This window comes from Cetorhinus maximus, chromosome 1 (genome assembly GCF_964194155.1).
Source record: "Cetorhinus maximus chromosome 1, sCetMax3.hap1.1, whole genome shotgun sequence".
Classification (NCBI taxonomy): domain Eukaryota; kingdom Metazoa; phylum Chordata; class Chondrichthyes; order Lamniformes; family Cetorhinidae; genus Cetorhinus; species Cetorhinus maximus.
Genome location: NC_135879.1, coordinates 150,955,054 through 150,969,254, shown reverse-complemented (window position 1 = coordinate 150,969,254; position 14,201 = coordinate 150,955,054). Strand labels below are relative to the sequence as shown.

The 14,201-nt window shown below is 43.9% G+C and overlaps 1 protein-coding gene and 1 non-coding gene across 3 annotated transcripts in view; both read right to left on the bottom strand.

Moving 5' to 3' along the window:
• tusc3 (tumor suppressor candidate 3) overlaps positions 1-14,201 on the bottom strand; it is a 754,082-nt gene that overhangs the window by 363,109 nt on the left and 376,772 nt on the right. The gene's annotated exons all lie outside the window — the stretch shown is intronic.
• On the bottom strand, positions 6,583-6,745 carry LOC144688986 (U1 spliceosomal RNA). The gene has a single exon (XR_013578530.1). It is a non-coding gene; the product is annotated as a U1 spliceosomal RNA (small nuclear RNA).

The following is a 14,201-nucleotide window of genomic DNA, read 5'->3' as shown; positions in this document are numbered from 1 at the left end:
GGCCCTGAATCTGCCTTGGCAAAAATAGCCAACACCGGGAAAGTGAGTCGGGCAACCAACATGCTAGTCAGTTCCAGTATTTTTGGGTGCTATCTGACTCAGATTCTGGCCTTCACAGGACCCAAAAATCTAGCCTTACATTTTTTTACTGGAATTGGAGATTGTCGGTATCAGCCAAACAGAAAACCTGCAACCTCTAACACCTAGGGAACAAAGGTAGCAAGTGTATGGGCAAACCATCATTTGAAAGTGTCCCTTCAAGTAACATGCTATTCTGTCTTGGAACTATATCACCGTTCATTTATTGTCACTGGGGAAAAATCCCAGAACTCCCAGCCAAATAGCATTGTGGGAGTACCTATGCCACATTGACAGCAGTTGCTCAAGAAGGCAGCTCATCACCATCTTCTAAAGGGCAGTTAGGCATGGGTAATAAGTGCTGGCCTTGCCAGCAATATCCACATGATTGAATGCAAATGGAAATCAGTGGGATGGTAGCACTGGATCCTGTCACAACTGATCATATCAGATGGAGAAGAGGGCTGGAGTCTGTCAGAAAGTCTTGCAGGGTGGATCCAAAAGTACCTACAACTAATTAATTAGATGATACCACTGCAAGTATGGGGCATTTTTGAAACGTAGTATTGATTTACTTAATTATTTCATGGCACACACAAAGTTAAAAAAAAACTTTACTCATTGAAATGATTTCATAGTTACAACTGTTAACGTTTCAGTTTGCCTACTTAGTGTCTGACGGAAGGATAAAGACATTAAGTTAAAATACAAACATCTGGTGGAGTTTGTTTAAATATGCGTTTGATTGTCTGCTAAATTCAAAAAAGCTGTCAATCATTAAATTTGCTTCTCCATTCAACTTCTTTGAAAGCATTTATCTTGCTGTTTTGTTCAAATCAGTGAGTCTGTTTGAAGTCTTCAAAGAAATACAGGCTGTATAGCTTCCACTTACAAAGTGAAAAAGAAAAGAACTGCAATGCATGAATATTATTTTAATCATAGCTTTGCACAGCAATCACAAAATCATATGATTTTTTCCTAGTCATGGACCTGGAAAGCTTTACAGTTGTTGTAAAAATATCTGTTGTGCTACTATTACTATTTGCTTGTTCTATTACAGTTTAGTACATTTGACACAAAGCCTAAATCGAAGTATAATGTAATAGTGTCATATTATTCTGCCTTTTTCCAAAGACTAGGAGGATCATTAGGCATCAAATGACAAAGCCAGTAGCTGCAACAAACAAAAAGAATTCTTTGTTCAATCTCTGTGCAAATTTTTGAAGGTAGTTCATTCTATAAAAAATAGTGGCTGCAGCCTTCTAAAAACCAGCCAAGTGAAAAGACCCCAATGTAAAACAACCTTGCAGTCAAAATTCATGAGCTTTCACCTTTCATTGATATGAACCAGCTAAAAATAAATCTGTGCTTCTCAAACTCCCTCAGTGACTCAGCTGAAGATGACCTCACAGTTTGAGTCTCTCAAATTCCCCCTCCTCATAACTCCGTCCTCCACATTGAGCAGGGCTGCTAACATGTACACCCCATAATGAGTGGCCCAAAATCAGGAATTCCCTATCCTGTTATATCCAAATGAGTTGAAATCAGGGCAACTCTACCACGTAGCATAAATCAGTAACGCAAACCCAAGAAGCCCAACAACTCACCCCCAACTGAACAGAAGACCCACAATCTTCCAAACAGATTTATCATCACCTCTTCCTCCCCACAGAAATGCCGCTAGGAACCGTCCAATCCCAGATCCTTGACTAAAATATGTAGTTGTAGAAATAGTGGATGCATTAATTCTGATCTTCCTGAATTCCTTAGATTTTAAAACAGTTCCCAAGGACTGTAAAATAGCAAACATATCCCACTATTTAAAAAAAGGAAGAGCAAAAGTGACCTGTAGGCCACTTAGCCCAACATCAGTAGTAGGCAAAAATCTAGAATCTATTATTTGGGATGTGATAACAGGACAATTAGAAAATCATAATGTGATTGAGTAGAATCAACCCAGATTTATGAACGGGAAATCACGGTTGGCAAATCTGTTAAGAATTTTCTGAGGATATAACTAGTAGGATAGATATGGGGGAAACTAGTGAATGTAGTGTATTTAGATTTTCCAAAAAGTATTTGATAAAATGCCACACAAGAGGTTATTGCACAAAATTAGGACTCATGGGATTGGAGTAATATACCAGCATGGATTGAGGAGTGGTTAATGCACAGACAACAGAAAATAGGAATAAACTGGACGTTTTCAGGTTGGCCGGCTATAACTAGCACAGCACCGTAAGGATCAGTACTCAAGTCTCAGTTATTTACAATTTACCTTAATGACTTAGATGAGGGTAGTGAGTGTATTGTATCTAAATTCACCTATAACACAAAGTTAGGTGGGAAAAAAACAGTGAGGAGGATGCAAAGAGGCTGCAGAGGAATATACACAGGCTCAGTGAGTGGGGAATAATATGGCAATTGGAATATAATACAACAAAGTGTGGTTATCCATGTTGGTAAGAACATTTTTTTCAAAAATCAAATATGTTTTGAATGGTGGGAAATGGCTAGGAAACGTTTTGCATTCAGAAGGACCTGGGTGTAGATGTACATGAGGAACAGTAGCACAATGGAATATAGGAACATGGAGCAGGTATAGGCATTTCTGCCCATTGAGTCTGCTCTGCCATACAAACAAATTGTGACTGCTCATCTACCTCTATGCCATTTTTCACCAATATCCCCAAATTCCTTGGTGTTATTAATATTCAAAAATCTATTGATTTCTGTCTTGAGCATGCTCAGTGATTGAGCTTCCACAGCCCTCTGAGGTAGAGAATTCCAAAGATTCACCACTCTCTGCGTGAAGAAGTTCCTCCTCATCTCAGTCCTAAATGGCTCACCCCTTATTCTGCAACTGAGTTCCCCCTGGTTCCAGAACCCCCAGCCAGGGGTAACATCTATCCTGTCATACGCTGTAAGAATTTTGTAAATTTCAATGAATCACCTCTCATTCTTCGAAACTCTCAGGAATACAGGCCCAGTTTCCTCAATCTCTCCTCATAAGACAATCCACCATTCCAGGGATTAGTCTGGTGAACCTCCTTTGCACTCCCTCTATGGCAAGTATATGCTTTCTTAAAACTGTACACAATACTCCAGCTGCGGTCTCACCAACACTCTATACAACTACTGCAAGACATCTTTAAATCTTCAAATCCCTTTGTAATAAAGGCCAACATACCATTTGCCTTCAAAATTGCTTGCTGCACCTGTATGCTAGTTTTTAGTGACTGATGAACAAGGATTTCCAGGTCCCTTTGGACATGAACACTTCCTAACCTCCCACCATTTAAGAATACTATGTCTTTCTGTTTTTTCTACCAACATGGATAACCTCACACTTATTCATATTATATTCTGTCTGCCATGTTCTTGCCCACTCACTTAGCTTGTCCAAGTCCCCTTGAAGCCTCCTTGCATCTTCCTCACAATTTACATTCCCACCTAGTTTTGTTGCATCAGCAAATTTGTAAATATTACATTTGCTCCCCACATCCAAATCATTGATATAGATTGTGAACAGCTGTGGCCCCAGCACTGACCCTTTCAGTGCCCCACTATTAACAGCCTGCCATCCTGAGAATGCCCCGTTTATTCCTATTCTCTGTTTTCTGTTTGTTAGCCAATTCTCAATTCATACCAGTAAATTACCCCCATACCCATGTGGTCCATTTTTGTTTACTAACCTCCTGTGTGGGACCTTATCAAAAGCCTTCTGAAAATCCAAATACACCACATCCACTGGTTCTCCTTTATCTATGATACAAGTAAAATCCTCAAAAAACTCCAACGGGGCTGTCAAACATGATTTTGCTTTCATAAATACATGTTGACTCTGCCCAATCATATAATTATTTTCTGTGTCCGGTTATAACATCCTTTATAATAGATTATAATGTTTTCTCTACTACTGACATTAAACTAACAGGTCTGCAGCTCTCAGTTTTCTCCCTCGCTCAGTTCTTAAATAGTGGTGCTACATTTGCTACTTTCCAGCCTGCAAAAACCTTTCTAGAATCTATAGAATTTTGAAAGATAATCACCAATGCATCCACTACCTCTATAGCCACCTTCTTCACACTCTGGAATGTACCTCATCTAGTCCAGGGATTTATCAACCTTCAATCCAATTAATTTTTTGAGTACTACCTCTTTATTAGTACTCATTTCTTTCAGTGCCTCATTTTCGCAAATGGTTCCTCAGTAAGTCCGGGTGATTTTCTGCATCTTCCTCCATGAAGACAGACACAAAGTAATTGTTTAGTTTCTCCGCCATTTCTCTATTCTCCATTATAAATTCTCTTCTCTCCACCTGTAATGGACCCACATTTGTCTATGCTAATCTTTTCCTTTACACATACCTGAATAAACTTTTACAGTCAACCTTTATGTTTCTCGCTTGCTTGCATTCATATGCTCTTTTCCCTTTTGCCAGATTCTAAATTATTCTCAATCCTTGGGTTGACCACTTTTTGGCAACCTTATAAGCCACTTCCTTTGGTCTAATGCAATTTTTAATTTCTTTTGTTAGCCATGGTTGATTTCCCTTTTCTGTTGGTTTTGTGTGTCTTAGAGGAATGTATATTTGTTATAGACTACGGGCCGAATTTTCTGCCTGTCAGGCGGTTGGGCCCAACCCAATCTCTGGCAGGCAGGTGGCCGATCCCCGCTGGAGAAGCTGGCCCTGCCGCCATTTTACGTGGGCGGGCCAATTAAGGTCCGTCCAGCATGACGTCTGGCGGGAAGCGCTATGCGCTTCCTGTGCAGGTGGGGGGGGGGGTTGCCCAAAAGCGAGAGTGCGCTCTTTCACGCATGCGCACGAAAGAGCGCACATCTCCCTGAGACTAAGTGCTGCCTCAGGGAGATCGCTGACACTTTTTAAAATATGAAAAATAGAAAAAAAATTTCCCTAACATGTCCCCCTCATGTGACAATGTCACATGAGATGGGACATGTTCATAATTTACATAATAAGTTTATTAAACTTTTTAAAACCGTACATGAAACCTCATCCCGCCGGTGGATGAGGTTTCATGTTTTTCCTATTGCCCACCGGGGCTCCTGTTGTATAATTGATCCTGTCAATGGCCTCAAATGGCCATTGACAGGTCATCGGGCGGACAGCTGATTTTGCTGCATGCCCGCCTTCCTGAAAATTTAAATGGACCGGGATGATGTCATGGGTTCCGCCCAACATCATCCAGCATCATTTTACGTGTCAGCGAGCGGGCCCCACCCCCTGCTCGCCGATGGCAAAATTCTGCCCTACGTAATACTTTTTTTAAATGTTAGCCATTGCCTATCTACCATCAAAATTTTGAATGTATTTTCCCAATCCACCACAGCCAACTTGCCCCTCATACCTTCATGGTTTCCTTTGTTCAGATTTAAGACCTTAGTTTCAGAATGAACTATATCACTTTCAAACCTAATGTCAAATTTTATCATATTATGGTCACTATTTCCTAAAGGCCCCTTTACAGCAGGTTATTAAGCATCCCTTTTTCACTACATAATACTAATTCTAAAATAGCCCACTCCCCAATGGGTCTTCAATATACTGCTCCAGAAATCCATCTCATGCACACTCCAGGAATTAACCTTCCACAACATTACTGCTAATTAGGTTTACCCAGTCTATATGTAAATTCAAATCACCCATTATTACTGTGTTACCCATGGGCAGAATTTTGCCCTTGGCGGCAGGCTCAGCGGCGGCAGGCTCAGCGGGGGCAGTCACAATCGGCACCACACTGCAATTTCACGCTGGCCGGCCAATTAAGGCACACTCAGTGAAACGCAAGAGGCAGCGCTGAGTGCTGCCTGAGTGGGAGGGGAGAGGAGTGCAAGCCGGCCAAGCGCGAACTTCGTGCATGTGCGCGAGTGAGCGCTGCATAATCTCCCTGAAGCATGGAACTGCCTCAGAGAGATGAAGAGCTATAAAAAAAAAGAAATGTAATAGAACATGTCCCTGCTCATGTGACTCTGTCACATGAACAGGGACATGTTATTAATGAAAAATTAAAGTTTTTATTTTATTTTTATTTGTTTTTGGAAACCTCATCCCGCCCGTGGATGAGGTTTCCAAAAAAATACAAAGGCCGCTTGGCCATTTCGTCTGTCCGCCAACCATTAGGTTGGAGGGGCAGTGAAAAAATACATTTAATTGATAACTTAATGGTCTTAACAGGCCTTTTAATTGTCAGCAGGCGTGCTCTCAGCAGGCGTGCAGCCAGCTCCAGCGCATGCGCGCTGACTGAACTATAGCGCAACTGTGACACGCTCGGCCAACGTCAACACGTGTCATTTCACATTTGAGTGGGTTGGGCGTGCACCCGCTCACCAAGTGAAAATTTCTGCCCCATGTTACAGGTAGCTCTAAGTTCTTGATTTATACCGTGCCTAATATTACTACTATAGCTTGGTGGCCTGTAAACAACTCCCACCAATGTTTGCTGCCACTTGCTGTTCTTTAGCTCTATTTGATTTGCAAATCAGGGGACGTGCCAACTCAGTCCCCCACTACCACAAGTTTTGCAGCCGAGTGTCCCACATTTGGGGGCTTTGCAGGTGTCAACACACACAGAGTGCAATGGGATAGCCTCATCCTGGGGGCACAACCTTCATGATCATCATTTCTCCCCTGCCAGCTAAGTATCAATAGCTCTATCCAAACTGATTCTCCATCTTTCGATGCAAAATCTTCTCACTGATGTACTGATCTTGTCCCTTATTAATAGTGCTACCCCATCTCCATTTCCTTTTTGCCTATCCTTTCTGGATGACAAATATCCTTGAATATTCAGTTCCCAGTCTTGGTAAGCCTGTAACCACATCTCTGTAATGGCAATTAAATCATACCCGTTTACCTCTATTTGTGCCTTCAAATCATCTACCTTGTTGCAAATGCTGTGTACATTCAGACAGAGTGGCCTTAACTTTGTCTTTTTAACATTATTCTGCATTCTGATCTAATTTGATGCCTGCCTTCGCTTTGTTTGTGTTCTAATTTCACTTACTACTTTTCCACTTGCTGGTACCAGTTTTGCTTCCCTCCAATCTGAGCTTCCTCTCAGGTTCCCATCCCTTTACCAATCTAGATTAAACCCTCCCCAACAGCACTAGCAAATCTCCCTGCGAGGACATTAAGGTTCAACCTGTCCATCTTGTACAGGCCTCACATGCCCCAGAACTGGTCCCAATTCCTCAGAAATCTGATGCCCACCCTCCTACACCATCTCCCCTGCCACATGTTCAATTGCTCAGTACTTCTATTCCTATGCTCACTAGCACATGGCACTGGGAGTAATCCTGAGACTACTACTTTTGAGGTGCTTTTTAAAAATTTATTTCCTAACTACCTAAAATTTGCTTTCAGGACCACATCCACCATTCTACTTGTGTCTTTGGTACCACTGTGGACCACAACTTCTGGCAGTTCACCCTCCCCCAGAAGAATGTCCTGCAGCCTCTCTGTGACACCCTTGACCCTGAAACCATGGAAGCAACATACCATCCTAGAGCCACACCTATAGCCACAGAAATGCCTGTCTGTTCCCCTAACAAAACTCTTATCACTATTGCTCTTTCACTCTTCTTTCACCCCTTTTGTGCGGCTAAGCCACCCGTGGTGCCACAGAATTGGCTCTCGCTGCATTCCTGAGCAACCATTGCCCTCACCAGTATCCAAAATGGAAAACCGGTTAGCAAACAAGATTGGCTCAGGGGACTCCTGCAATACCTGCCTGGTTCTCTTACACTGTCTGGCAGTCACCCATTCCCTCTCTGCCTGAATGCTCTTAACCTGTGGTGTGACCACCTCTCTAAGCATGCTATGCACATGGTTCTCTGTCTCATGGATACACCACAGTGACTCCAGCTGCTGCTCGAGTTCTTCTACATGGAGCTCAAGCTTCTGCAGCCAGTGACGCTTCCCGCAGATGTTTTTTTGGACACTTGGTGCATCCATGACTTTCCACATTCCACATGATGCACATTCCATTTGGCTGCCCTGCCATATCTAAACTTTTCCAAAGTATTTGTTACATGTAGAATAACTTACTGGTTACTCACCAAGCAGCTTCTTCCCTTGTACCAAATTTAGAACCAAATACTGGAGGCTGAAAAATGTAGATCTAGGTGCTGCTGACTGCCACTAGGGTCCTGTTTTCACCTGCTTGGTAAAATTACTGGATTGGTAATCCAGAGGCCTGGACTAATGCTCCAGTGACATGAGTTTAAGTCCCACAAGGCAGCTGGGGGAATTTAAATATGGAATTATATTAAAATAGAATTAAAGAGACTCTATCTGAATGCAGGCAGCACTTGCAGCAAGGTAGATGAATTGATGGCATGAACAGAGGTAAATGGGTATGATATAATTGCCATTACAGAGACATGACTGCAGGATGACCATGGCTGGGAACTAAGTATTCATGGATATTCAACATTCAGGACGGACAGACAAAAGGAAAAGGAGGTAGGGTAACACTGATAATAAAGGGTGAGATCAGTACATTAGTGAGAGGGGATTTTAGATCGGAAGAACAAGATGTAGAATCAGTTTGGGTGGGGCTAAGAAACAGCAAGGGGCAGCAAACATTAACAGGAGTTATTTATAGGCCACCAAACAGTAGTCGTAATGTAGGGCACTGTATAAATAAAGAAATTAGAGGTGCATGCAACAGGGGTAATACAGTAATCACTGGGAGACCTTAATCTATATATGGACTGGGCAAAACGAATCAGCACTAATGTTGTAGAGAATGAATTCCTGGAATGTGTACAAAATGGTTTTCTAGAGCAGTAGCTGAGGAACCAACGAAGGAACAGGCTATTTTAGATCTAGTATTATGCAATGAGAGAGGGTTAATTAACGATCTTGTCATAAAAGAACCCTTAGGGAAAACTGACCATCATGTGAGAGAATTTTCCCTTAAGTTTAAAAATTAGGTAGTTCAATCTGAAACTAGGGTCTTAAATCTAAACAAAAGGAACTATGAAGATATGAGGGACAAGTTGGCTACTTTGGATTTGAAAAACACGTTAAAAGTTATGATGGTAGATAGGCAATGGCTAGTATTTAAAGAACTAATACATGGTTTACAACAAATATACATTCCTTGAAGACAAAACTCCAACAGGAAAAGTGAATCAGCTATGGCTAACAAAGGAAGGTAAAGATTGTATTAATGCAAAAGAAGAAGTTTATAAAATTGACCAGAAAATTAGTAAGCCTGAGGATTAGAATTCAGCAAAGGAGGAACAAGAAACTAATAAAGAAAGGGAGGTTAGAATATGAATGTAAACTAGCGAGAAACATAAACATGAACTGGAAAAGCTTCTATAGGTATGTAAAAAGGAAAAGATCAGCAAGGACAAATGTGCATGGGTCCATTACAGGCAGAGACAGGGGAATTTATAATGGAACATGGAAAATGGCAGAGAAGTTAAATAATTATTTTGTGTCTGTTTTCACCGAGGAAGATACAAGAAATTTCCCAGAAATAATAGTGAAACAAGGGACTAGTCAGAATGAGGAACTGAAGGAAAGTAATTGTAAAAAAGTAGTATTGGAGAAATTAATAAGCTTGAAAGTTGTTAAATCCCTGGGACCTGATGATCCACATCCCAGAGTGTTGAAAGAGGGAGCCATAGAGATAGTGGATGCATTGGTAATCAGCTTTCAAAATTCTATAGATTCTGGAATGATGCCAGCCGATTGGAAGGTTGCAAATAGCCCCACTATTTAAGAAAGGAGGGAGAGAGAATGGGGAACTACAGACCTGTTAGCCTAATATCAGTCATAGGGAAAATACTGAAATTTTTATAAAGGATATGATAACTGGACACTTAGAAAATAATTATATGATTGGACGGAGTCAACATGTATTTATAAAAGGAAAATCATGTTTTACAAACCTGTTGGAGTATTTTGAGGGTGTAGCTAGCAGCATAGAGAAGGAGAAACCAATGGATGTAGTGTACTCTGGGTGGGGGACTTCAATGTCCATCACCAAGAGTGGCTTGGTAGCACAACCACTGACCAAGCTGGCCGAGTCCTAAAGGACATAACTACTAGGCTGGGTCTGCAGCAGGTGGTGAGGGAACCTACAAGAGGGAAAAGCATACTTGACCTCATCCTCACCAACCTGCCTGCCGCAGATGCATCTGTCCATGACAATGTTGGTAGGAATGACCACAGCACAGTGGTTCTGGAGAAAAAGTTCCGCCTTCACATTGAGGATACCTTTGGCACTATCACCATGCTAAATGGGATAGCTTTTGAACAGGTCTTGCAAGTCAAGACTGGGCATCCATGAGGCACTGTGGGCCATCAGCAGCAGCAGAATTGTATTCAAACAAATCTGTAACCTCATGGCCTGGCATATTCCCCACTCTACTATTACCATCAAACCAGGGGATCAATCCTGGTTCAAAGAAGGGGGCAGGAGGGCATGTCAGGGGCAGCACTGGGCATACCTAAAAATGAAGTGTAAACCTGGTGAAACTACAACACAGGACTATTTTCATGTCAAACAGCATAAGCAGCAAGTGATAGAAAGAGTGAAGCAATCCCACAACCAACAGATCAAATCCAAACTCTGCAGTCCTTCCACATCCAGTCATGAATGGCGAAGGACAATTAAACAACTCGCTGGAGAAGGGGGCTCCACAAATATCCCCATCTTCAATGATGGGGGAGCCCAGCATATCAGTGCAAAAGATAAAGCTGAAGCATTTGCTACAATCTTCAGCCAGAAGGGCCGAGTGGATGATCCATCTCGGCCTCCTCTAGAGGACCCCAGCATCACAGATGCCAGTCTTAAGCCAATTTGATTCACTCCACATGATATGAAGAAACGGCTGAAGGCACTGGATACTGCACAGGCTATGGGCCCTGACAATATTCCAGTAATAGTACTGAAGACTTGTGCTCCAGAACTTGCCGCACCCCTAGCCAAGCTGTTCCAGTAAAGCTACAACACTGGCATCTACCTGGCTATATGGAAAATTGTCCACGTATGTCCTGTACACAAAAAGCAGGGCAAATCCAGCCTGGCCAATTACTGCCCCATCAATCTACTCTCAATCAAGAAGGTAAGAATCTCTTGATCTTTTCATTGAGAACTGTCGGCATGACATCAGTCGTCTCAATTTCTCTGCTCCTCTCACCCACTCTAACCTGTCTCTCTCTGAACTTGCTGCACTCCGTTCTCTCAGGTCCAACCCTGACATTGTCATCAAACCTGCTGACAAGGGTGGTCCTGTTGTTGCCTGGCGCACTGACCTCTACCTCGCAGAGGCTGAGCGTCAACTCGCAGACACCTCCTCCTACCTCCCCCTGGACCATGACCCCACCACTGAACATCAAGCCATTGTTTCCAGGACTGTTACTGACCTCATCTCCTCTGGAGAACTTCCTTCCACAGCTTCCAACCTCAGTCTCTCAACCTCGGACGACCCGCTTCTACCTCCTACCCAAAATCCACAAACAGGACTGTCCCGGCAGACCGATCATGTCAGCCTGCTCATTCCTGCCCCACGGAACTCATTTCTTGCTATCTTGACTCAATTCTCTCTCCCCTTGTCCAGTCCCTTCCCACCAACATCTGTGATTCCTCTGACACTCTACATCATATCAACAATTTCCAGTTCCCTGGCCTCAACTGCCTCCTCTTCACCATGGACGTCCAATCCCTCTACACCTCCATCCCCCACCGGGATGGTCTGTTGGCTCTCTGCTTCTTCCTCAAACAGAGGCCTGAACAATCCCCATCCACCACTACTCTCCTCCGTCTGGCTAAACTTGTTCTCTCACTGAACAATTTCTCCTTAAACTCCTCTCACTTCCTCCAAATAAAAGGTGTGGCTATGGGTACCTGCATGGGCCCCAGTTATGCCTGTCTCTTTATGGGGTATGTGGAACATTCCTTGTTCCAGTCCTACTCCGGCTCCCTCCCACAACTCTTTCTCTAGTACATTGATGATTGCTTCGGTGCTGCTTCATGCTCTCATCTGGATCTGGAAAAATTTATTAATTTTGCTTCCAATTTCCACCCCTCCATCATTTTCACATGGTCCATCTCTGACACTTCCCTTCCTTGACCTCTCTGTCTCAATTTCTGGTGATAGACTGTCCACTAATATTCATTACAAGCCTACCGACTCCCACAGCTACCTCGGCTACAGCTCCTCACACCCTGCTTCCTGTAAGGACTCCATCCCATTCTCTCAGTTCCTTCGCCTCCATCGCATCTGTTCTGATGATGCCTCTTTCAAAAACAGTTCCTCTGACATGTCTTCCTTCTTCCTTAACCGAGGTTTTCCACCCACGGTGGTTGACAGGGCCCTCAACCGTGTCTGGCCCATCTCCCGGGCATCCGCCCTCACACCTTCCTCTCCCTCCCAGAACCATGATAGGGTCCCCCTTGTCCTCACTTATCACCCTACTAGCCTCCGCATTCAAGGAATCATCCTGCGCCATTTCCGCCAACTCCAGCATGATGCCACCACTAAACACATCTTCCCTTCACCCCGCCGGCGGCATTCCGCAGGGATCATTCCCTCCATGACACCCTGGTCCACTCCTCCATCACCCCCTACACCTCAACCCCCTTCCATGGCACCTTCCCATGCAACTGCAGAAGGTGCAACACCTGCCCCTTTACTTCCCCTCTCCTCACCAACCAAGGGCCCAAACACTCCTTTCAAGTGAAGCAGCATTTCACTCACACTTCCCTTAATTTAGTCTACTGCATTCGCTGCTCCCAATGCGGTCTCCTCTACATTGGAGAGACCAAACACAGACTGGGTGACCGCTTTGCGGAACACGTTCGGTCTGTCCGCAAGCATGACTCAGACCTCCCTGTCGCTTGCCATTTCAACACTCCACCCTGCTCTCATGCCCACATGTCCGTCCTTGGCCTGCTGCATTGTTCCAGTGAAGCTCAACGCAAACTGGAGGAACAGCACCTCATCTTCCGACTAGGCACTTTACAGCCTTCCGGGCTGAATATTGAGTTCAACAATTTTAGATCATAAACTCTCTCTTCCATCTCCACTCCCTTTCCGATCCCCCCTTTTTTCCAATAATTTATATAGATTTTTCTTTTCCCACCTATTTCCATTATTTTTAAATGTATTTCCATCCATTGTTTTATCTCTACCTTTTAGCCTATTTCAATCCCTTCCCCCCACCCCACCCCCCCTAGGGCTATCTGTACCTTGCTCGTCCTGCTTTCTACCCTTAATGTCACCTATTAGCACATTCCTTAGATAATATCACCACTGTCAACACCTCTTTGTCTGACACAGTCCTTGCCTACATGCAGCAAGGCCTGGACAACATATCAGGCTTAGGTGGATAAGTAGCAAGTTACATTCACGCCACACAAGTGCTAGGCAACAGGGAAGAATCTAACAAACTTCCCTTGAAGTAAAAACAGAAAATTCTGGAAAAACTCAGCAGGTCAGAGGAGAGATAAACAGTTTTGAGTCCGTATGACTCTTTTTCACACTCTGTGGGCGGTAAATTTCGGGACACATCAACAGTCGTTCTCTCACCGAGACTTTCGCATCACCAGCATCACATCTGTCATGTTGCTCACTCTCCATCCTCTGGCCCTTCTGAGGAGGGCTCACCACACAGAGAGAGAACATGCATCTCACCCAACCTCTGCTCCATCCCTTCTCATCACATGCTTTTCTATCCTCTTCATACAGGCCAAGCTGGTGCACAACAGGTGCGAGAGAGAGCAAACGGGGGTAGGGACAGCCGACACCATTGCCCTCACCGGGTTAGAGGAGGCTGTAGCCGAGTTGAATGGGGAGGACAGGGGTCACTCCTGTAGGGAAGGGGAGATTGGCTTCGCCCACAAACCCAGTACGGAGCACAGCTCCATCACCTCATCAAATCCTGACATTCGCATTGAGTCACGTCCAGTCTGATCTAGCTCATGCTCATTAGCTGAAACAATATTTTCTAGGCACCAGGAGATTGAGGCCCACAAGCCAGTCCAGCACCACCAGTGAGAGCCCCCAGGCTTCATCTGAGGAAGCTCTGGAAGAACCGTCATGGCATGACACGCACCCTCCACCAGCTCAGAGACACA